The sequence below is a fragment of the Canis aureus genome, chromosome 1 (assembly GCF_053574225.1).
Source record: "Canis aureus isolate CA01 chromosome 1, VMU_Caureus_v.1.0, whole genome shotgun sequence".
Taxonomy (NCBI): domain Eukaryota; kingdom Metazoa; phylum Chordata; class Mammalia; order Carnivora; family Canidae; genus Canis; species Canis aureus.
The window spans coordinates 84,352,329-84,378,762 of NC_135611.1; the positions used below are offsets into that span (position 1 = coordinate 84,352,329).

Sequence of the window (26,434 nt, forward strand, 5' to 3'; positions counted from 1 at the left end):
GGAAGAGTTTCAAGAAAAAGGGAATGATCAACAATGTCAGATAGGCAGAGAACTCAAAAGCCATCAAGTATGTTGATGAGAAAGTTATTGGTGATTCTTAGGAAACTTTCAGGCCTGAAGAGGGAAGAGCTATTAAGACATGGATGGGGCAGCCTGGGTGGCTCAGAGGTTTAGCGCCACCTTCAGCCCAGGGCTGAAGATCCTGGAGACCCGGGATCAAGTCTCTTGTCAGGCTCCCCACATGGAGCCTGCTTCTCCCTCTTCCTGTGTCTCTGCCCCCCTCTCTCTTTGTGTGTCTCTTATGAATAAATAAATAAAATCTTTAAAAAAAGACATGGATGGATGCAAGGAAGTGTTTGGATTATCCTTTCAAGTTGTTTGGTGCATGGGAGAGGGGGTGGACCTTTAGTTTTAAAAGATGGTAGATGAAGTTTTCTTTCTCTTTCTACACACACACACACACACACACACACACACACACACCAGATTTCTTTCCTTCTATATAAATTTGGGACTGAACAAAATGGGTAATTTTAAATATAAAAACAGAGTCTGAAGAAATGAGATCAGAGGTCATGGGTTAGCTTTGGTAAGGGAAGGGAACCTTTTATTCTGAGGCTAAAATCAAGGAACAGAATAGATAAATACAGAGCAACTTTGCAGAGTTACCAAGGTTTGAAGGCACATGTAGAGGGAAAATATTGATGTCTGGAGCTCAGTTAGCAATAAATTTACCCGTAGAATCCCATGCAAGTCATATTATTTCTGTATCCTATTTTTCTCATTATACAGTGAGTATCTTCTTTTTTTAAAGTTGTTATTTAAATTTCAGGGTTTTTTTTTTTTTTAAAGATGAGAGACAGAGAGGCAGAGACACAGACAGAGGAAGAAGCAGGATCCTTGCAGGAAGCCCGATGTGGGACTCAATCCTGGGACTCCAGGATTACACCCTGAGCCAAAGGCAGATGCTCAACCACTGAGCCACCCAGGCATCCTGAAATTTTAGTTGTTAACATAGAGTGTAATATAAGTTTCAGGCATACAATATAATGATTCAACACTTCCATACATCACCCAGTGTTCATCATGAGTGCAGTGAGCATCTTAAGGATAACGAGTCTGTCATTTTCAGTTTCATATCCAGCAACTGGTGTTCTAAACTGCTTGTTTAATGATTTGTTCAATCTGAGAGTTAGATCATTAGTGAAACTTTTGTCTCACTTTAGTACTTGTCTTGTTATCATATTTTGGTAACTCCCTTCCAATTTTTTTATCATGATCCTTAAAGACTTAAATATAACAAATCCCCATATATAAGCTAGATTGGGTGGATCTCTTTTTGTTGCAATCATACAAGCTCTATCAAAATAGGCTGATTCAAAAAAACATCAAAGGAACTAAGTATTGGGCTGCCAGTGTGTCTCAGATACTAAATAGTAAGAGATGAGTTATGCTGTATTTTATGGACCTATATTGAGACATTTTGAGTTCTTTAGAAAAAATGCCTGTGAATAGCTAATGGGATTACTTTTAAAAATAAGGTTAGTCCAGAATGAATTTAAATGTATAAAAATGCTTAGCCAAAAAAAACAGAAAGTACACTAACATTTTAATAGAGAATAACTAAAGGAACTAGAGGGATAGTGAAGATTATAATGTTTCATGCTATGTATCTTGTACTATTTGATTGTTTGATTTATTTACAAGAAGTGGATATTCCTAGTGTGTATGTGCATACATGATAAAAAAGTTTTTTTTTTTTTTCAAGAAGACCAAAGTAGAAAAAAAGGAGATTAGTACAGGGGACTTCACTTACCAAAACTTACTCTACAGTCATTCCAATAAAATTAAGATATATTGTCACAAAAGTAGATAAGTATTAGAGCATACAGGAATTGAGCTAAGACTATGAGAACTTTATATAAAAATCAAAATGGAATTTAGGTTCAGATTAGAAAATATGATACGTTTTCATATTATGGGTAATGCTAGATTTCTATTTCATATCGCATACAAAAGTACATTTCAGAGGATTAGCGATTTAAATAAAATATATAAGTACAAACCTAAAATAATAAAATTACATTTCTGTGTATATTTGTATAAAATTTTGGGTAGGGGGAAACTTTTCCAAATTAATAAGCCCAGCTCCTATAAACTCAGGAGCATCCAAGAATTTAGATGTATTTTCCTGTGTAAAAATTAAAAAATGAATATTTAAATGGCAAGAGGCCCCAAAATAAAGTAAAAATACACAATAGACTGGAGAGAATATTGCCACACAAATAATAAAGCTTCTATAAAAATGCATACAAACCTGAAAATTGTAAGAATTAGACAAAAAAAAAACCCCTCAAAACTGGGGTTGGTAGAGAAAAAAGGGGAACTGCTTAATGGAGATTTTTTTTTTTCCTGACGGTTTTTGCTACAGGTGAGCAGTTTCTTCTTTGTGTTTGTATCTCTGTCAATGCTCCTGAAAAGCCCCTTTCTAAATCACCTGACAAAACTTTACGATCATTTCTTGTGTTTATTAAAATATGAATTAGAATGCAAATGGAAGATTTTATATAATTTCATCTTAGCTGTTGATCCACTGCAAAGTTTATCCTAAATTGACTACTTTTCTCTATATTCCCGCCTCTCAATTCAAGCTAATGTCCTTCACCTCCCCAGCTGGATACCATGTTCTCAGAGTTTTTCTCTCTACCTTTACTTTTGCTTCTTAACCAATATATTTTCCACCTGGCAGCTAGAGAGAACTTTTAAAAAAATTAAGTCAAACAATAAATAACCTCTTGCTAAAACATCTTAGTGTCTTTCCATTACATTTAGGAATAACCCATACTGCTTACCATGGCTTAGAAGGAGGGCAGAAACATTCTGGTGTGAACTGACACCCAGAATAATTACTAGAAGTGCCCCCTTTCATTCTCAAAAGTGTTCCAGTCTGAGCAATACATGATATAGTTGCCCTAATTATAAAGCTCTGCTGCCTTAAAGGTTATGTTTTCACAAAAAATAGTCCCTCGTCATACCACCTAAAAGAGCACTCATTTACAATTCTTTTTCAGAGCATGTCTTTGTGGTCTTTATAGCACAGATCATAATTTATGATTATTTTTTTGCCTTTTCTTGTTATTATCTAATGGAGGAAATTAAATTAATTTATAATTAATATTATTATTTGCCCCATGAGGCAAGGACCACATCTCTGTTGTTTTGTATTATATCATCAAGGCCTGGTATGATTCCTGATACCTAGACTGCTTCATAGGAGTTTGTTCAGTAATCAACCATTTGGACTAATTTTTAAAATTTAAGCGATGTAAGTAATAATTTTTGTTTTCCTTTTGAAAATTTGATCCAGGGCAGCCCCGTAGCTTATCGGTTTAGCGCTGCCTTTGGCTCGGGGCCTGATCCTGGAGACCTGGGATCGAGTCCCATGTCAGGCTCCCTGCATGGAGCCTGCCTCTCCCTCTGCCTGTCTCTCTCTCCCTGTCACTCTCTCTCTCTCTCTCTCTGTGTCTCTAGTAAATAAAAAAAATTTTTTTGACAATTTGATCCATACATTTGCTTAGATGTCTTCATGTCTCATTATGGGCATGTTTTAAAAAAAAAGTGGGATATTCAGTTTTTCTTTTTAAGATAACTGGTATGTATCAGGATGATTAAGTGTATCAGTTCTGGAGTAAAATGAAACAAAACAACAACAAAAAACAAAAGTTGTTTTTCTGTTCTAGATCTGTTACTTTCTTTTCTTTTTAAAGATTTTATTTATTTATTCATGAGAGACACACAGAGAGAAGCAGAGACTTAGGCAGAGGGAGAAGCAGGCTCCCTGCAGGGAGCCCGATGTGGGACTCAATCCCAGGACCCTGGGATCACACCCTAAGCCAGAGTCAGATGGTCAACTGCTGAGCCACCCAGCCATCCCCAGATCTGTTATTTTCAATGTAAGCTGGTAGTTAACCTAAAATGCAATTAAAAGAATAAGTAAAATGGGACTTACAAACTCAAAAGGATAAAATGAGATATACTAACATAATGCTTAGCACATCATAACCATACAAAAATCATCAACTATTTATAATTTTATTACTTGCTTGTGGAAAATCTGTTTAATGAATTAGCAACAGCAAATTTTTCAATTCAGGTCAATTAGACATTGTTGCCCATCTTACTTCCCAGCTACTTCTATGCGAATGCACAGGATATAAACTAATTTATAATTTACCACATTATTAGTTGTTTTCAATTTGATTTTTCCCAATTGCTCTATGACTCTGTTTTTTTTGTTGTTGTTGTTGTTTTTTTTTACTTTTTTCTATCTTTGAATTAATCAGTTTTGGATTACTCCATTTATTTTTCTTCTATTGGCATGCTGGTTACACATCCTTTATTATTTTTTTTGGTATTCTCCTAGAGATTCAACATGTGTCTTTTCGATTATGAGAACAAATATAAATTAGTACTCTTATTACATTCCAGTCAATGCTAAGATTAGAACACTGAATGTGTGAAGCTTCCCCAACCCTCTGAGTGACATTAGTGTTATTATTAGGTATTTAGGTTCTACCTATATTTTAAATGCTGTAAAATATTATTAATATTGTTATTACTATTCTGTATCATCAGCATTCATTCAGATTTGCCCCAAATTTAGCCATATAATTTTTTTTTCCTGCATTTTTGTGTTTCTCTTTGGGATCATTTTCCTTCTGCTTGAAGAACTACTTTTAGCATTCCTTTTCATGTTGGCTGCTGCTGCTGAAAATGCTTGGTCTTTGGTTATCTAGTAATGCCTATGTTGCTTCATTTTTGAAAGATGGTTTCACTGGTTGCCATATTTTTTTTTCTTTTTTTCTTTTTTTCACACCCTCCTCATGTCATTCCATTGTCTTCTGTCTGACATCTTTTCTGTTCAGGAGTCAGTTCTCAAATGTTGTGGCTGTTCCTTTGAAAATAATGTATCTTCCCTTTTGGTCCTTTTGGGATTTTTCTCTTTGTCTTCAGTTGTCTTACTGTGATGTGCATAGATGTGGTTTCCTTTTCAATTGCCCAGTCTGGAATTTGAAACACCCTTTGAATCTATGGCTTGGTTTCTTTCATCAGTTGGAAAGTTCTTGACATTTACTGTTAAATATTGTCCTTTCCACATTCCCTCTGTCTTCTCCTTCTGGAGGGAGATGTCATTACATGTATGTTCTAGGTATGGCATATATGTCTGTATGTGTGTGTATGTTTTGACTTTATCCCATCTGTTCTTTTCACTCTTACTACGTAGTTTCCATCCTTTTTGCTCTCCAGGCTTCCACCAGGATAATTCATTTTTACCTAACTTCTAGCTCACTAATGCTTTCCTCAGCTGTATCTTCCAGTTTATTGTTAAACCTATTTGTTCTTCATTTCAATTATTTTATTTTTTAGTCCTAGAATTTGGTTCTTTTTTTTTTTTAATATAGGTTTCTGTTATCTGGTAAAATGCTCCATCTTGTCATCTTTTTTTTAAAAGTTTAATTTCCATATAGTTAACACAGAGTGTTATATTAATATCAGGTGTACAATATGATGATTCGAGAGTTCTATACATTACTCAATGCTCATCATAATAAGCGTGTTCTTAATTCCTTTCACCTATTTCATTTATTTTGTTGAACATGTGACTACATTACTATTTTTAAATCCATGCTGACAATTTCAATATCATGGTTGTTTCTTAATTTTTGTTTATTCACCAGAATTTTTTGTTGAAATTCTGGACACAGTCTATTATCACAGAGCCTAGTGGTCTAACTGGCAGTTGAAATGCTACTTTTCACCCTAGCATTTATCTTTCTCTGTATCGGTGTAAACTGAAATGGACAAAGAAAACAGAGGTGAAGACAATTCTGAAGATCTGAATTTGAAAAAAAATGTTGAAAGACAAGCATGTAGACTGAATGATCCAGGGATTTTCCATTAAGATTAAAGAACTTCCTGTATGTTTCCGGTTCTCAAATATCAAAATTGTTATTGGCTATTGCTGCATGTTCATGATATCACTAAAAACACTACTCTCGTCTCAACTCATTCACCAAAGTCAGATCATTTCTCAATACATAATGTTTTCATCATTTCTATTGGGAAAATGGGAAATAGATGGGAATCTGCATTTTGCTTAAGATGTTCTGAGATTTCATCCTTGGTACTTACTACCACATTTCTTTCCTTAAAATAAAGAATATACAGCCAACCTCAGCTACTTCAGGGACCAAGATTATAATCACCATGCAACATCCCTTAGAATGAATTCACATACATGCCATGGGATCGCCCAGTTTGAATGCTTGGCAGACCTAGGGCTGACGGCATTTTGATAAATGATGCACATACATAATTTGAAAATCTGAAATGCATTGGCAGAGATCAGGAGATGTTTGTGTTAATGAAAGCACGATTTTCCGGATCAAAGCAGACAAGGGAGGCCCAATTCTCTCAGATGAGGAAGGCTGCAAAATCTGTTTAGTGAATGAAAAGAGAGGTTGTTGGGAGATGAGCTCTTTAAGTAAGGGCAAAATACGTTATCAATCCAAGCCAATTTCAAATAGTCCATCCTCTCTGGAGGACACTGCCAGGAAAGGGATGAACTCAGCATGCTTTTTAAAAACTCTAAGCAAGTATATCAGACCTCTCTAGTGGGACACTTAAAATCACAGTCAGCTGGTATGAAAATCTGGAGAAAGAATGTTATGTTTTATTTGAATGTAAATTCTGTTCAACTCCACAGCCAGGACTTAGAAGAGGGACAGAGAAAAGTATGACCATGAGCTTGGGGGTGGGAATAAATAAGAGAGAAGGATGAGAATTCAGGGATTTCAAAAGCCTTGAGAGGAATGGGAAAGGAATATGATGTCTTTCATAGAGTGATAACTAATGTGTATTGTATATTTAGTGGGACATGTTTTAGATCAGTCATTCTGTGATGAATGAGGAAACACTGGGCTAGGGCATAAAATGGAAAGGAGCAAAGGAAGAAGGGATAAAGAAAAAAGGGAAGAGGGTGAGAGGGCAGTGGAAGCTTTCTTTGTTTGGATCCACTTACTGGTTTCTACTAAGGGTAGTTGATTACTGTGGAGAGTTGATTGGTTTCCTGAGTAGTGCCTGAAGGCTTATTTATTTGTTTGTTTGTTTTTTAAGATTTTATTTATTCATGTGAAACACAGTGAGAGAGGCAGAGACACAGGCAGAGAAGCAGGCTCCCTGCAGGAGCCTGCGGGACTCAATCCCAGGATCCTGGGGATCACACCCTGAGCTGAAGGCAGATGCTCAACCACTGAGTCACCCAGACATCCCTTTGTATTTTTGGCAATTCAGTCCGAAGCTACCAGTGCCTATCTTCAATCACTATGATCTACATGGGGAAGAAAGAGTGATAGGCTTTTATGCTTACATTTATCTACAACACATAAATCTGTAACCAATAATACAGGACTTTTAAAATTCACAATCTCCAGATAAAGTTTCAGAAAAAGGACTTTGTTTTTCTTTACTGCAAAGGAAACACATAGCTATTTATTAACTAAGCTGTTTTATGGTTTTCTAAAAATTTTGGGTAAAGTTAGTATCGTTCATTTGGAAATATACTTGAGCTTAAAAAAATTAGTGCTATGAGACAGCTATTAACTTAAAAAAGGGCAAACAAATTCCTTCCACGTGCCAGTGAATTGACAAGAGGTATAATACATTCAAGTGAATCATTTTTCCCCCCATTGGATAGGTTTGTTACAGTCAAAGTACAGGAGAAATGGGAACAAAGAATGTTTCTAAAGAAATTATTTTTGCTGGTCTCAAGTCTCAAAGAGTTATGTAATCAAAGCAGAAAAGTATGGCTTTGAAAATAATTTGTCATGTCATACTTTAACACACGTGCAAGTGTGTCCCCAGAGAAGGCTTGTACAGCTCATGTGTTTAAACTCAAGTTAAGTTGATAAACAGTTGTAGAGTCTTGCTCAGATCTTGTATTCGCTATCTTTGATTCTGAAGATATTGGCCGAATGTAAATGAAATATGTAAGAGGAGGGGTTTAAGGCAACCAGCAGGCATGTTTTTCTGCCCCACTCCAAGGGGTGGGTGGCATTCATTTCCTGCCCTCACAGATTTGAGAAGGAAGAAAAGTATCCAGCAGAGGGCACAGTGCTGGAGTTAGCCTTGGTTTAACCACCACCTTAAATCTACTGGCTAAAGGGAGCTGAAGCACCGGACCACAAAGAAGTGATGGTTAAAAGGGGCTAGCACCTTCCCATGCTTAGGGAGCCAAATTAATATTTTATTTTCAAGTCCATTGAGCCCAAAATTAAGTATACAAAACCGACCATATTCACCTGCCTTATTAGCTGTTACTTATTTTTTTAAATTAGAGACTATATCAAGGAGGAGCTATCAGGAAAATATCAAAAAATGATTAATTTCTCATAAGTGCCTTCAATCCAGAATAGTTTATTACAGTATGTCTTATCTTTCTCATAGAAATATAATCAACTGTGCAGTCAATTATTTTCTTTATCTTCTTTTTAAAAAAAGATTTTATTTATTTATTCATGAGAGACACAGAGAGAGAGAGGCAGAGGTAGAAGCAGGTTCCTTGCAGGGGACTGGATCTCAGGACCCCGGATCATGACCTGAGCCAAAGGCAGATGCTCAATCACTGAGCCACCCAGGTGCTCTGTTTGTTTGTTTTCTGGCTTACTCTATGTTTATTCCATTTAAATATTGAAATACTAGATCTTTAACAACATAGCTACACATCAGTCTTCTTTTGTCATGGGGCTACCTCTTCAGAGCAGTAAGAGCTCCTTACATTAGCTCTATGGGAATATTAGAAAGTCTAAGGAAAAGGCAAGCAGGCTTTGATCCTGTGGGCAAACACAGTGCCTGCAAGGACTCTGGATGTGATAGGAAGATGTGGCTGATACAGTTCAAACAACTGGGATGAAACTCAAGAAAGGAAAAAATGAATTATTTTTTAAAAGCAGACATCATAAAGCCATTACTATGTTTACAGGCAGGTTTTTCATTCGTTTAAAAATTCAATGAATACAGATTTAAGTAAAGTCTGACATTTCAATCACCAATACATTTCAACAGAGTTCAGACCTTGAGTAAATTGTTGTAAAGACAATGGAAATGGTTAAAAGTCCAATACTTACTGAATTAGGAATGTTTCTATAAACTATTCTAAGATATACATAAGCCTGAATCTTTTGCTTTAAAATTTATGTGGAAAATTTTTAAGAATTTTACAAATGAAAGGAAATAATCCGTAGCCAAAAGTTAAGCAAACTCAGTAAAAAACAAATCTACAATTTACTAATACGACGATCTTGTGAACCATATTCAAATGATTATTTTTAATACCTTATTTTTTTCTAGCAGTTTAGGTTTACAGAAAAATTGAACAGAAAGAAGAATTCCCATATACCCCCACACTCCACTCCTAGAACAGTTTCTTATTTTAATAACCTCTTATATTACTGTGATAGTTTTTTTCTGTTTTACAATTAATGAACCAATATTAATACATTATTATTAACTAAAGTCCATCCTTTACATTAGGGTTCACTCTTTGTGGTGTACACTCTAGGTGTTGTGACAGAGTTCTTTAACTGCTCTAAAAATCCCCTGTGGGCCACCTATTCATCTCTCCATCCTTCTCCCCACCCTGAATCCCTGGCAACCAGTGATCTTTTTACTCTCTCCATAGTTTTGTATTTTCCAGAATGCCATGAAGTTGAAATCACACAGTATGTAGCCTTTTTGGATTGGCTTCTTTCACTGAGCCATATGCATTGAAGTTTCCTCTATGTCTTTTCGTGGTTTGATCACTTTTTTTTTAAAGTAGTGAATAATATTTCACTGTCTGGATATAAAACAGTTGATTTATCCCTTTACTCCCTGGAGGATATTTCCCTGAATTTCCCCTTGGAGCTCTATAGAGGTAAGAATGGAGTTTGTGAATCACAGGACCAGTTTATTTATTTATTTTATTTTTTTAATTATTATAATTTTTTTTACAGGACCAGTTTAATTTGGATGAATTAAATAGGGAGTTTTGTTTCTTTTTTTTCTTTTTTTTTTTTTTTAAGATTTTATTCATTTATTCATGACAGACACAGAGAGAGAGAGGCAGAGACAGGCAGAGGGAGAAGTAGGCTCCATGAAGGGAGCCCAATGTGGGACTTGATCCCCCGTCTCCAGGATCACACCCTGGGCTGAAGGCGGCTCTAAACCGCTGAGCCACTGGGGTTGCCCGGGAGTTTTGTTTCTGTTTCAATTTTGTTTTACAGGATAAGAAGCCACAGGTAGATAGGTCAGTGTGATGTCTTGGTGATGCCATCAGGGACACAGGTGCCTGCTATCTTTTCCTCAGACCCTTATAGGATATGGCTTTTGTCCTCATACTTTTCCCTGAAGATCTCAAGATATTTTCTCTACCTCCTGCATGATGTCAGGAACAAGGGGAAGGCAGAGGGCAAAAGGTGCATGCCAACTAATGGTCTTCCCTGAGAGAGAGAAAAGTGGCCCTTGGCAGCACGGAACTGGCCTGGCACTATCAACAGGCCTTGGTGTTGCTAGGAGCTGGCTTGGCACCTACAGCCAGGCCTTGACAACTAAAGAGACAGTACTAGAGATACCAGAATTATTCAGACGGTTGAAGAGAAAAGATGTGAAAAAAAAAAAAAAAAAAAAACTTTGACTATTCACAACTTGAGCTAGATCTCACCTTACTCCACAGTACACTACCCAAATGACCACTGTAAATATGGCCAAGAAGTTAAATTCACTCTCAGTTTGGATTATTTAAATAGTTTCAGGAAAAAAACAAACTGAGAGAGCAAATGGAAAACTGTGAAATAGTTATATTTGCAAATAGAAGAACCTCATTTTGACATTTTCTTAAATAACCAAAATTTATTCTTAAAACATTAAATAACACAAGTGATACATAAACACATATGCATTATAAAAGATTCAAATAATAAATGTAAAAATGACAATCCTCTTTCCCTTCCTTCACTAGCAAGAACAACCACTAAAATATTAGTGCATTTATTAGAAGACATTTCACTTTACATTCATACTCATAATTTTAGTTTTTCTTTTGCATATATGTGTCATAACTCATGTGACATAAATGTGTCTCTGTGTGTATATATACACGCACATAATATATATGTAAAATATTCTACAAATTGCTCTTTTTTTTCCCATAGCAAATAGAGCTGCTAGGTCTAAGTGTTTAACATTTAACGTTTTGGTAGATATGGCCACCCCGAAAATGTCTGTTTCCAATTTTGATCTCACAATGGTGTATAATGCATTCATCTTCTATCTGCCCTCACCAACCCAGAATCATTCTCCCATTTAGCACTTTGTATCCATTGCTGTTTTATTTTGCATTTCCCTGATCACCACTGATGGTGATGATCTTTCCATATGTTGATGGGCCTTTAGAAATTGTTGTATCTATTATCTTTATCATTCTCTTGCTGATTTGTAGGGATTGTTTTATATGGTGTGAATAGTAATCCTTGGTGATAAACATGTACGTTGCAAACATTTCTGTCTGCATGCAGCTTATCTTCTAACCTATTTATGATGTCTTTTTTCTCTCAGTTTTTCTTCTAAGGGATTTTATATAATGACTTAAAAATATTTTCTTTTCAACTTCTGGGTTTTGTGTTTGTTTTAAAGATTTTATTTATTTATTCTAGAGAGAGAGAGGGGGGAGAGGGGCATAGAGAGACACCATTCAAAGCAGACTCCCTGAAGAGCACAGAGCCCAACATAGGGCTCTATCTCACGACCCCAAGATCATGACTTGAGCCAAAATTAAGAGTTAATTTCTTAACTGACTGAGCTACCCAGGTGCCTTATGTTTTTTTTTTAATGAAAATTTTTCTCACCTAATCCCCTGATTATAAAAATATTTTGCCCTATTTTATTTAAATATTTTATAGTTTGGCTTTAGGTTTATTGCAGAATCTGAGCTCTCTTTTTTGGTGTGCTGTAAGTAGGAATCTAACTTATCTTTAACTACTTGGTGTAATGGGGTCAGAATGCTTAAGTCTGTTTTCCAGCTCTGCTATTTGCTTGTAGTTCTGAATTACTTGACTCTCTGGGCCTCAGTTTTAGCATTACAAAATGTGTATAATACTTTTACTTACCTTTTAAGATTGTGGGATGGATGGCATGAGTTATTACATGAAAAACACTTAAAATGGTTTCTGGAATAGTATAAACCCTTCTTCATTTATATTTAGTTCTGCCCCATACCCCTAAAAACTCAAAATCTGAAATAAAAAAGCAACAAAACAAATCCAATCCTTTCTCTAGTGAATTGATACACAATATTTAATTTATATTACATAAATGGATCTTTTTTTTATTCTATTCTGTTTCATTGAGCTTTCTGTCAATTCCCTCTGTTTTAATTGCTATAACTTTAAGATATATTTGCTCTCTGGAAGGGCATAAGCCTCTCACTGTTCTTCTTTTTTTTTAATTTTTTAAAATTTATTTATGATAGTCACAGAGAGAGAGAGAGAGGCAGAGACATAGGCAGAGGGAGAAGCAGGCTCCATGCACTGGAGCCCGACGACGTGGGATTTGATCCCGGGTCTCCAGGATCGCGCCCTGGGCCAAAGGCAGGTGCCAAACCGCTGCGCCACCCAGCGATCCCCTTCTTTTTTTTTTAATTGGCATTCTTGTGTATGTTTTTTTGTACAGATGAGTTTTAGAATTATCTTGTTAAGTTCCATAGGCAATATCTTGTTGAGTTCAATAAGAAATCTTAAGTTCCATTTAAATTTGGTTTAAGATTCCATTACATTTATAAATTACTTCAGGGAGAATTGATATCTTCATGATATTAAGTTTTCCTGTGAAAATGGGAACATGGTATGTTGCTCTGAAAATTTAAGTCTTCTTTTTCTGTGCTCCGGTAAAATGTTATCATTTTCTTTATATCTTATCTTTCTGATTATAAACTGGCTGCAGTATTCCAGAAGTTTTTACTGTTAAGAGTCAAATCCAAAGGGACAATGTGAGAGTCTCATTGTATCTCAATAATTTTGACTTGGACAAGTTCTCATCTTTGAACTAATCACTATAACAAGAAGAATGTGATATACGACTGGCTTAAGTTTAGCTCATGTACCCCACTGGGAACTCCCGGGTGACAGGAAAATTATCCAAGAGAGTAGAATGTATGTAACATCAATTATTCTAATTTGGATGCATATTAATATTTGATCTGATTTAGTTTTTTTTTTTTTTTTTTTTACTAGTTTCTTCAGTATTTTCCTCAGGAGGGACTTCTAGATTATATGCTTTCTGAGTCCCTGTGTGTCTGAAACTGTCTCTTCTTTCTTATTTATATGAGTTATAAAATGTTTAAAATGTCATTCCATTGTCTTATTTTTCTCTAGTAAATGAGAAATTTGAAGCCTGCCTGATTTTCTTTACTTTCTAAATAACCAACCCTCTCTCTAAAAGAAGCATGTAATATTTTCCTTTATCCTTGGAGTTAAAGGTTTCATCAAGAGGGATAGGTTTAATATGATTTTTGATATATGAATCTTAAGTATTTAGCTTAGCTGCTTCTAGTAGCTCTGTGATTCTTGCTTTTGTTCCCTCCTCTTTCTGGAATTTCTATTATGTGTATTATAACTAGATTTATCTTCCATTAACTTTTCTTTTTTTTTTTTTTAAAGATTTTATTTATTTATTCATGAGAGACACAGATAGAGAGGCAGAGACGCAGGCAGAGGGAGAAGCAGGCTCCATGCAGGGAGCCTGATGTGGGACTGGATCTCGGGACTCCAGGATCATGTCCTGGGCCGAAGGCAGGTGCTAAACCACTGAGCCACCCAGGGATCCCCTTTTATTTTCATTCATGATTTTCACTGTATATGTGTATATATATATATATATATATATATATATATATATATAAAATCAAATACATAATTAAAAATACATAATCAAATATATAATGGAATGCATGTGTAGGCATATGTGTGTATACATGTACAACCACTCCTTCCTCTGGTGTTTGGTGTCATTAATTGGTGGTTGTTCTATTATTTGATTCCTCCATAGAGGGTTTAACAATGGAACTCATGTCTATTTTATTTCCAAAATTTTGTTTGTTTTATTGACTTTCTCTCCCTCCCCCTTTCCCTTTCACCTTCCTTCCTTCCTTCCTTCCTTCCTTCCTTCCTTCCTTCCTTCCTTCCTTCCTTCCTCCTTCCCACCATCCATCTTTCCTTCCATTAAGATAACTAGTTTCTTTAGAGTCTACTCAGTTTTTCTTAATAGGAGCTTCTGTTCTGGTTGCTAGCTTGGTCTCTTTTCTTGAAATAGCCAAGGCTCATTAAATATTTTGTGTTTTGTTTTTCTTTGTCAACCTATGCAAGTTGAGGGTGAGAGTATCTTGGGAAGTACTATACTGGCAGTGAGTGGAGACAAAGGAAGTAGTTCATTTCCCAATTAGCTGATGGGTATTTTTTCAGTAGTCTTTTTCTAGGACTGAGGAACAAGATGGCAGGGATATTTTTCTCATGAACTCAGTGGATCCTCTTACCAATCTGTTGTGACATTTATTTATTTATTTATTTATTATTTATTTATTTATTTATTTATTTTTTATGATAGTCACAGAGAGAGAGAGAGAGAGAGAGAGAGGCAGAGACCTAGGCAGAGGGAGAAGCAGGCTCCGTGCACCGGGAGCCCGACGTGGGATTCGATCCCAGGTCTCCAGGATCGCGCCCTGGGCCAAAGGCAGGCACTAAACCGCTGCGCCACCCAGGGTTCCCTGTTGTGACCTTTAAAGAGATTCAGGATTGAAGTTCTCTGCCCCATACTTTGCTAGAGAGGCCACTTCCTCTCAGTCAGGTTCTTATTGTCTTGTGGAATGCGAGAACCTCCTACATGTCTCCTGGGTGCTACTGAAACTGGATCCTCAAAGGTTTATTGGGTCTCCTTCAGGCTTTAGAAATAGGCCACGTTTCTCTCACCTTCTTCCCACTTCCCTACACACCTATTACTTCTTGAGTCATTTTAGCTGTAAGTTTTCTGAGAAAGGAAGCAAAGTGATTGCATTAAAACTACCATCTTCTGAGAATTACCTCTGATTTATCTTTTGATAGGAATATACTCAAGAGGATCTGAGACTACTGTAAATCCATTCCTTTCTAGCAAATGCAAGATGCATTATCTATTTTAGTATATTATCTGCCTTTTGAAAATTATATATATTCCCAAATAATTTATTTCTCTTTGTTCAAATTAATGCTAGGCATCCAGAGCCTAACATATATAATTATGCTATTCATTAACCTTGCTTAGGTGCAGATTTCTTCCAAATCATCTATTTATTTGACCAAAAGTTTTTAATGCCTTCTTTTTGCCTGTCACTGCATTCAATCCTTAAATGTCATTCAATCCTCACCTCTCATTAAGTAGCATAGACATCCTGGGGAGAGGACTATCATGTGAGCTTGTCTGTTCTGTTGCTTAATACAGTTTTCATTTGTCAACTTACAGAATGTTTTGTAACCTTTGTAAAAGATTGAAAACATGGCCAGAATCCTCACTAATTCCACACCCCAAACCTTTACAATGCAACCTTGCAGTTCCTCCTATCAGAATGTGGAGTCTATTTCCCCATTCTTTGAATCTGGACTGGCCTTGTCACTTACTTTGGCTAAAACATGTGGCAAAGTGACATGTACTGGTTTTGAGCTTAGGCCACTTCAGGTCTGGCAGGCTTCAGCTTTCTTCCTTAGATCCGTGGTCACTATGGGAGCCAGTTGGGTTGGCTGACCTGCTGGAGTAGAGATGAGGCATTTGGGCTGGGACCAGCTGAACCACTCAGCTAAGCTCAGCCCAACTTGCCAACTTGCAGAATTGTGAACGAAATGAATGATTGTTTTAAGCCATTATGTTCTGGGATGTTTTTTAAGCAGAAAAAGATTACTGGTACAATACTGAAGTGCCATTGGTAATTTCATTGTATTCACTCCTAATAGGACCTCTGTTAAGATATAGGAAATTGGTTTCAAAGTAACTATGGGCATTTTGTTTTCCTTACTTCTATTTTCATTGAATCTATATCGTCATTTATATCTATTTATAATATATGTATGCATGTATCATCTATATCTAAATATATTTGAATCTTTATATTGGGAGGGCAAGCTCAGTCTAAACTAGAATTCAGACTAATAAATCCAATGAACAGCTGAGCTGCATGTTATCACAAATGTACATTTGGAAGACTTAATTTGCATTAGAATGAAAAGAGGTTACAATGAGGACATTTTGGAAAGAGCACCTCAAGAGAGAGATGTTCTATTCTCAAGCCCAGCATCATGGACTTTTGAGCCCAATGGGCATTCTTCTCATTTTTGTGGAACATAATTTTGTTTTGGTGCATTGATGATTAAAAGGAATATACCCTTGTCTTGACAACTTGAGGTTCATATGTCAGGAGGCTGTAACTTAATGGAGGGCATCAACAGAGTGGCAACAGAAAGGTGTGATTTTAAAATGGAGTTACAAGTGATGGAAGAAGGAGTGTGCGGAGGGGGCCTTGAGAGGACTCTGTGAGCCAAGTGTACCACAAAGAGTGACAAAAATAATTGTCGGGGTCTTGGTTGGGAGAAGTTGATAAATAGTGAAATCAGTTTTAAGACTTACATAAATTTCTTGCTTTTAGGTCACTGTAATAACCAATCATTTACTATGAATGCTCCTTTCAATTTTCTCTTAACTGCATGCTGGAAGTTAAATATAAAATAAAAATAAGCTGTTAGAAGTAAGATGTTACTAAAAAATGATTCGTCTAATGCCAAATGATAAAAATAAATCTTTAAAAGTGAAGAAAGTCTGAAGCCAAAATATACAGACAGAAGTAAAAGCAGTCAGATAGCAAGTAAAAAGTACTTATTTGTCATAAACGATATAGAGAACAGATTAGTAAGGGAAAGCAATGTATTATCTGGAAGTGTTGTGTTCTTTTTATAACATATGTCATGATTTAATCTAGTTTCTCCTGAAGATTTTTAGTTCATCATTGTAGTACTATTTATGACTACTGAAACTCAACATACCTTATGGAGTCAGACGTTTTATGGTGAACTTCCCATGCTGGGAACAAAAAGCTATCTCAGAATATAATAATTATTATGTTCAAGAAAAATTCCAAAGGCATTATTTCTGGAAAAAAAAAGGCTTTACCCCAATTACAAGTTCTAATTAAAATAAAATAGTCAAAGATGGGGGTGCCTGGGTGGCTCAGTCAATTAAGCAGTTAAGTGTCTGCCTTTGGCTTAGGTCATGATGCCAGGGTCCTGGGATTGAGCCAAGTCCGGCTCCCAATTCAGTGGGGAGCCTGCTCCTTTCTCCTACCTGTGCTCTTGCTTGCTATCTCTCTTTCTCCCAAATAAATAAATAAAATCTTTTAAAAAAATAGTCAAAAATGAAGGAAAACTGCATCATTTGAATGGAGCTCTCTCATCTTTCAGATGGCACCAAATTCTTGGTTTTCCTCCTACTTCATTAACTACTCCTTTTTGGTGCTTAACTACCCCTTAGATACAAATATAAAAGCTCTCCAAGGATCAATCCTTACCTTTCTTCTTTTCTCTCACTTTTCCATGATAAATTTCATCTAATCTAATCGTATGACAATGCAAATGACTCTGTTTGTTTGTTCCTTCCCTCCTCTGTCCCTCCCTCCCTTCCCTTCTTTTTAGGTTAGTTCCAGGTATAGAACATACTGATTCAACGATTCTGTACATTACTCAGTGCTTACCAATATAAATGTAGTCACCGTCACTGTACATTATCACAATATTATTGACTATACTGTGCTTTTCAACTTTGTGAATTATTTATTTTATAACTGGAAGTTCATATCTCTTAATCCTCTTTATCTATTTCATACCTCTTCCAACCAACCTCTGCTCTAGCAACCACCAGTTTGTTCTCTGTATTTGTCTGTTTTTTGTTTGTTCATTTGGTTTTTTTGTGTGTGTGTGTTCCACACACAAGTGAAATCCTATTCTTTACTCCACTTTTATCCCTTCTCTGAGTGCTTCCAATTCCAATGTTGTTGACAATTCAGTTCTCATATCCTGCAGTATCTCAAACACCATTCATCCAATCTGAATTAATCAACTCAGTATCTCTTTCTTTAACTTGCTGTCTTTTCTTTTTATTATTATTTTGAGAGAGAGAGTGTGTGTGCATGTGAGTGCAGGGGAGAGGGGCAGAGGGAGAGCTGGGAGACAAGGGAGGGGGAGAGAGAATCTCAAGCAGGCTCCACACTCAGCATGGAGCCTGATGTGGGGCTCGATCTCATGACCCTGAGATCATGACCTGAGCCAAAATCAAGGGTCAGATGCTCAACTGACTGAGCCATCCAGGTGCCCCAACTTGCTATCTTTTGATGTCATTGAATGCTAACTATCAACTATCTTCAAAGTCACAGACTTTGACTTCTTCCTTTTTCTTGTATACCCCAACCAAAAGGTGGCCAAGTTCTGAGACATCTAGAGTCTATGACTACTTGCAGCTGTTTCTTCTCTTCTATTTCTTCTGCAACTGCTCTAGTTTAGATATCACTATGTCTTACCTGGACCATGGTACTAGCCATCTCAATTGTCACTGCTTTTATTTACTTCTATTTTTTAATTCATTTGTCCTCTAATTACTTTGATCACAATATGTATGTCTTTATTTAAAACTTCAGAATGTTTCCTACTGTCCCTGAATAAAGCCCAAAACATATTATCAGTCATTTAAACCTCTTCATCAAGACAGACCATTCCAAACCTATTTCCAGTTTAATTTCTTTGGGTACCAAAAGATCTATTCAAACTCTTCTATACATCCTTCCCTGTGTATATATAATGATTTCCTACCTTTGTTCCTTTTTTTTCAGTGTTTCTTGAAGTACTGGGTATTTTTTCTTTCCATGTAAAAATATCCATATTATTCTTATCCATAAAATTCTGTTCTAATATAATCTCTATTGAATTCAGCTAAAATACACCAAGCATTTATGCTAGATTCTATGCTAAGTATATTATCTCATTTACTTTCATAAAAAGATACTATCTTATATTCTTATTACACATTAATATTTTTATTATATATTGCTACAAAGATGTCTTATAAAACTGTGGCATAAATTGTATTTAATTCATCTTGGCATTTCTCAAAGTTCTTGGGGAAGGGTAGATGTCCAATCAATATGTATGCACAAGTGAAATATATTAATAATGTTTTCAGTGGTTCTACTACATTTATTCCTATTCTGCATTGTCAAGGATTTAAGAGAGCTTAAATCTTTTCAATGAGATTTTTAAAAGGAAATAGAGTAAAGAAAGGAAAAATAAAATGAAGTCAGATGTAAGATTGGTTCACAGTAACTGTGAAGTATGGTTTAGCATAATTTGTCAGAGTTGCGTCACAGATTTGGTGATTAGCCAAGGCAAAAAGATCATTTATTTACAGCATAACCAATTTTCATGAGATGAAAATAAGTAAGTTACTGATAAGAAGCTCAATTCTTAAGGAAGATTGTTTGATGTAGTGAATTACGTCTTCAACACTATACTTAAAGTACAAGGGATATAAGCTACCTTAAAAACCAAACTTCTCAGTGTTACTTTCTCAAGAATGATAGGTAAGTTACCACAGAATAGACAAAATGGACTTATTTCAAGAGTGGTAGACAGGGTCATACATTATTCAGGTGACAACTGTATTGAGCTGTTTCAGTAAATTGTAGAGGGCATGATGATATGCTTCTTCCTGTACTCTTTCTTCTTTCTCCTCTTGTTTTTAACAGAAAAGAAAAGAACAATTCAGTGTTGTGATGGGTTTCTTAAGATACTTGGAAGTTATTAGCTACATGGGGGGTCCTTGTTATAGCCTTTCCACACAATGGAAGGAATGACAAATACTATCGCAGTATGATTATACATGTTTATGTTCTCAAAACCATAATCACAGATATGGTGGTTAGAAGTGATGGTAGACAGTAGGAATAGTATGCATACATGTATGTGTTCATACATGTGCACATGTATGCTCACACATATATATTTCAATATATATTGACTGTTACTTCACAAAATAGTCTATGACCAGCTATTTAAACTCAGCTTTTTTCTTTTTCAAGGTCTAATCCTTGTTGTCTCATAATTGTCGCTCACAATGACTATTTTGCTTTTGAATGATTAGACATATTTCATTACTACAAATAAAGAAACTTCTTAACAAATTACTCCTTAAGAGTAAATAAGAAATTACGTGTACTGGCTTCAAAAAATCCTTGAATTTCCTACCTGGTGTTTATGGTCAAAAAGCACAATAGGCTTTCAAACAGGTTCTCATAAGGAAAAATTCTGTTTGTTTTGTCACACTTTTTCCATTAATTTAAAAACCAGTGAAAGCCTGAAAACCCTGGGAAGTGTGACAATAACCCCTAATTTTGAGTTTTCAAAATCTCTTGGGAAGCACATTTTGTGGATAATTGCAAGTGCTTTGTGAAAGAGCTTCAGAACGGCATGAGCTTCTGGATTAAGTATATACTATTTTGGAGAACAAAAATATCTTTCTTATGTTGTCTCACATCCTCTGTTTAATGAATCTCATCAATTTATGCCAGTGATGAAACTGACTGGTTCAGACAAACAGCTCTATAATGCTTACTGTTAAGTATCTCCTAAAAATCATGAAAATTAATCAAACATCTAAAAGACCAAAAACTAGCCCAAACAAACAAACAAACAAAAATGATAATGCCTCATGTAAGTGTGGTTTTTGTGAAACTTGTCTGCTTATGCATTGCTGGTGGCATTGTGGATTGACACAACCCATCTGGAAAGCATTGTGATATCTGATTACACCCACAGACGAGTTTTATGGCACACAGGATATCATTTCTCTTCAGTACAACAATCTCATTTTTGATGACCAGCCTTTGTTAGATGATAAATCTAAACCTCTGCTTATATTTCTCTTATGACCAAGTGCTAATTTCTCTCCTGAGACTTTGGGCTAAGTGTGTGTGTATATGTGTATATGAGTACATTGGTCTTTTGGATAATGACTGTCATTATTCAGTAATTATTATTTTTATCAAACACTGTGGTATGTACTTTACATGTGTTATCTCTTTTAATTTTTATAATAATCCCATTTAGTAAATATTATTATACTAATTTTAGAGATGACAAAACTTGACCTTAAAAAGATTAGTTAACCTAGCCACATCACCAGCTCATCTGACAAAATGTTGTTTAAAACATATGCAACTGACACTAAGGCATATTAACCTTAACTACTAAACCCTCAATTATTACTTAATATTTTTTTTAAGCTGAGCAGTATTTGAGTTACTTGTGCCCAAATCTTACTTCCCCAGATGTGGATTAAAGAATGTTTAGAGTTGTCATGTGCTCTCTGAATCACATTCAAAGGAAGCTGCTGAAACCTCATATATGAACCTTTTGTGTGTCTCTCCTTTTCCAGCTGTCTGTTTCCAAGAGTTTTTCTGTGCTTCCTTTTCTAGGACTCTGGGATAGGAAGCATGTCATGTGGACATGGTGTGTCCCACACTGAAACTTTTCTTTGGTACCCTTGCTCTATACTTTTGTACCTATTCAATGGGATGAATCATTCTTTTACTGGTAAGTCTGTAGTTCCCAAGCAACTGCCCTTTGATTGATCCTGGACTATAGATCCTACCTCAGAGCTGTCCCATAGTCAGTGTTCATGGGGTTCCTTGTCCCTTTCTGAGGCCACCTTTGTTTAAGGCCTGCAGATTAGAAGGGGCATCAGATAGATGCAAAGTCAGCATCAAAAAGAAACATTTCGCTAAAGATGTAAAGAAATGAGACCAAGATATACTTGTACAGTGAAGTGCACTTGGAAAGTTAGGATACTTAAAGTGTAAATAACAGGTATTTCATCAGAATAATCTCAATTAATCTTCACACTACCCCTATTGTTTAGCTGTTTCACACAGTATTTGCCATGTTTTGGTGTGTTAACTTGCTCATTTCCTTTGTTGTATAGTATTCCATTAAATGAATATTCAGAAATTTATATGGCTTTTCTCTTGTTGATAGGGATTAGGTTTGCTTCCCATTTGGGACTACTACAAATTATGCAGCTATGAAACTCTTGTACACTTGTGTTCCTGGAATATACATGTGTTTTTATGGGTATTAGTTAGGAGTGGAATTGCTGGGTCATTAGATATGCTTACATCTAACCTTAGCATATAATGCCAAACAATTTTCCTAGTGGTTTTGCCAATTTACACCCTGCTAGCCTTTTATAATAGTTCCCAGTGCTTCTCTTTCTCAGCAACACTTGGCATTGTCAGTCTTCTTACTTTTTTTAAGATTTTTTAATTTATATATTCATGAGAGAGAGAGAGAGAAAGAGAGAGAGAGAGAGGCAGAGACACAGGCAGAGGGAGAAGTAGGCTCCATGCCAGGAGCCCCATGCAGGACTCGATCCAGGACTCCAGGACCACGCCCTGGCCCAAAGGCAGGTGCTAAACCGCTAAGCCACCCAGGGATCCCCTAGTCTTCTTCTTTTTTTTTTTTTTTTTATTTTTTTTAGTCTTCTTATTTTTAGTTCTTCTGGTGGGTGTGTACTATCATCTTTTTGTAGCTTTAATTTGTACTTCTGTAATGACTACAAAAGTTAAGCATTCTTGCAAATGTTTATAGGACATGTTTATATCTTCTTTCCTGAAGTGCCTCTTCAAGTCTTTTGCTTATTTCTGGTGGTTTGTCTTTTACTGAAGGATTTGTAGTTCTTTCTATATTGTGGATACAAGCATTTTCTTGATTATATGTGTTGTAATATCTTCTCCCACTCTGTGGCCTGCCTATTCACTATTTTGTGACTAACCAGTTCATAATCTTAATGTGGTCCAATTTTTCAACATTATTTTATATACAATAATATTTGTGTCATTTTAGAAGAATCATGAAGCTATCCTAATAGGATTCATTTGTCAATTTCCATTTGTTTTATTCTGTATTAACCTTTTGAAATAATGTTTTATAATTTTGTTAAAGGTATTAACATGTTTGCTAGATTTTTTCTCAGATAATGAATATTTTTGATGCTTTTATAAGCAGTATAATCATAAAGTTTAATTTTCAAATGTTTTGGTTGATATGTAGGAATACAACTATTTTATATTGGTCTTGCATCCTAGAGCCTTGTGAAACTCTTGCAGTAATTTTTTTAAAAAAGATTTTATATATGTATTTGAGAGAGAGAATAAGAGAGCATGAGCAGGGGAAGGGCAGAGGGAGGCGGAGAAGTAGACTCCCTGTGAGTAGAAAGCCTGACATGATATGGGGGGCATCAATCCCAGGACCCTGGGATCATGACCTGAGCAGAAGGCAAATATATAACCAACTAAGCCACCCAGGTGCCCCTCTTGCAGTGATTCTTATGATTTTTTTCTATAGATGCTTTACAATATTCTACATAAATCCTCAAACCATTTGCAAATACCACAAATCTTCATTTCCAATCTCTTCATCATTTATGTATGTATGTATTTGCCTTATTTAACCAGCTAAGACCTTCAGTTAATGTTAAATAGAAGTGATGATAGTGGTCATCTTTGTGTTATGCCCAGTCTCAAAGAGGAAGCTTTTACCACTTCACCATTAAATGTTTGATTTTTTTCTTTTTGGTAATATTCTATAAGATTAGGCAAGTCTCCTTCCTTTACTAGTTTTCTAAGTTTATTTTTTTACCATGAAGTAATATTAATATTTATAAAATCTTTGAGCATACTTTTCTGTTTATTCTGTTAATATAGTGAAAATATGTTTTTTCCTTTCTTTCTGTTAATGTAGTGAAATATACTGATTAGTTTTCTAATATTAAACCAGCCTTATATTTTTGGATTCTTGGAATAAATTATACTTGTTTTCTCTGTATTATGACATACACACACACATGCAAACTCCACACCCATATTTAGTATTAACACATTGAATCCTGTGAGATGTAGATGTTCATTCAGTATGCTAATGTTTTTGTTAATATTTATTTTAATTAGGGTATGAAAAGAAATCACATATTATGGAAAATTATATGCTAGACATTTATCCATTTTCTTATTCAATCCTTCAGCCTTATCATCAAACTTTCTGTACATAAGAAAATTAAAACTCAAATCATTGATTTAATTTTCTAAGCCATGAAGATAACCTATTTAATTTTAAGTTTCCTGTTTCAACACCAGTGGATGCCCTGTGCAATGCACTTCAACATGCTGGGAAGTCTGATGTTCTAGAATAATACTGAAATGTGGTAAGAGTACAAGACATCTGCAGTCAGAGAAGCTTGGGGACAAGGCCCAGCTTTATAACTCACTCTGAGACTTTGGATAAGTGGCTTAAGCTCTTTAAACTTCTGTTTCTTCACCTATAAAATGGTGAGAATAGTAACCACTTCATCAACTTGGGATAGGGATTAAATAAAATAAACAGAGCTTTAATAGACATAGGATTATTCAAATTTTCTATTTTCGGGGGATCGGTTTTGGTGTGTTGTTTTTTTCTAGAAATTTGACCTTATTATTTAACTTTTCTTTTCTTTTTTTTTTAAGATTATTTAAGAGAGTCCTCCCATCTGCTGTGAGTGGGAATAGGGTTGCAGAAGAAGAGGGAGAGAAGAAGCAGACTTTCCACTGAGCGAGGAGCCCAACAGGATTGCGGGTGTGCTATGATTCCAGGGATCATAACCTGAGCTGAGGCAGCAGCTTCAGCCCCAACTTGAGGCTCAATCTCATGATCCTGAGATCATAACCTGAGCTGAAACCAAGAGTCTGACACTTAACTGACTGAGACACCTAGGAGCCCTTGACTTTATTATTTGAATTTTCAAATATATTGGCATAGAACTATTACAGTCCTCTTATCATCTTTGTAATACATTTAAGAGCTATAGCTTTGCATTTTATTCATTCTTTGCCTCCTCTCTTTTTTCTCAATATTTCTTTTTAGAAATTTATTTTATATTCTTTTCAATAAGCCAATTTTTATTTAGTTGATCATTTCTCTCTTAGGTTTTCTTTCTTTCTCTTTACTGTCTGCTCTTTATTTTCCCTTTCCTTCTACTTACTTTGGATATAGTTACTGATCGTTAAAAACTTCTTGAGATAGATGCTCAAGTCATTGATTTTCAGCCTTTCTTCTTGAGCTAGGGCACAATGAAAAGACCATAAGGCATTTTAACTAGTTATCTCCCTCCTGACTGTATATATGCTATTGCTTTATATAATACATATATATGTTGTTGTGCATGTATATATATATATATCACATATATGTGATATATATATTCATAAAGGAATTACAAAAACAGGAAGCATAGTATTTTTTTATTATATGTTTATATCTATATCTCTCTATATTTATCTCCCCCCCGACTTCTTATATGCTGTTGTTGTGTATTGTGTGTGTGTGTATATATGTGTGTACGCACATATATATAGTATAATACACAGTACATATATATTTAGTATAAACATACATATATTTTATATATATTTATAATACATACAGTAAATACTGTGTTTTTTGTTCTTGTAATTCCCTTTAATCTGAGCCATGCCTATAATTTGCTCTAGTTTTTTTTTTTTTTTAAGATTCTATTTATTTGGGGGAGGGGCACAAGGAGGGGTGAGGGGCAGAGGGAGAGGGAGAAGCAGACTCCCTGCTGAGCAGGTACCCTGATGTGATGGGGAGGTGCTTGATCCCAGGACCTCAGGATCATGACCTGAGCTGAAGGCGGCAGCTTCACCGACTGAACCACCCAGGTGCTCCCCTATAACTTGCTTTGACTAATAGAATACAACACCATGATATTGTGTAACATCCAAGGCTGGATTTAAGAGATTTGTTAATTTCTGCTATGAGCCCAAGCTGTGTGGAGGGGCTAAGTGGAGGAGAACAGAAGCACTTCAGTCAAAAGCCACATCTGATCTTTCACTTTATCACCAGAATTTCTTGCCAGTCATATGTATGGGTCATCTTCTGCATGGCCCAGTTGAGCATGATGACAATACCCCCAGCTGATACCTTGTAAGACAGAGAACTATCCAACCTAGTTCAGTTCACATTGCAGAATTGTGAGACATAATAAAAGGTTGCTTTGATTTAAGTCACAAAGGTTTATCAACCAGCAGCTGGCATCAAGAATTGAGGGATTGCCATTTGAGCCATACCACACCAAAGGGAGGAGATCACATTATTTCCTGTGGATTGGCTACCAAATCCTAATCTTGAAATGTCAGTATTAAATGTTGTTGTTCTAAAGGAGCAACATAGGT

The 26,434-nt window shown here is 35.6% G+C and overlaps 1 long non-coding RNA gene across 1 annotated transcript in view; it reads left to right on the forward strand.

The window, feature by feature from the left end:
• Positions 1-25,724, forward strand: part of LOC144319093 (uncharacterized) — a 34,130-nt gene extending 8,406 nt beyond the window's left edge. The window contains exon 3 of the long non-coding RNA XR_013385003.1: positions 24,710-25,724. This is a non-coding gene — a long non-coding RNA (uncharacterized LOC144319093). The remainder of the gene's footprint in view (positions 1-24,709) is intronic.
• Positions 25,725-26,434: the final 710 nt, after the last annotated feature.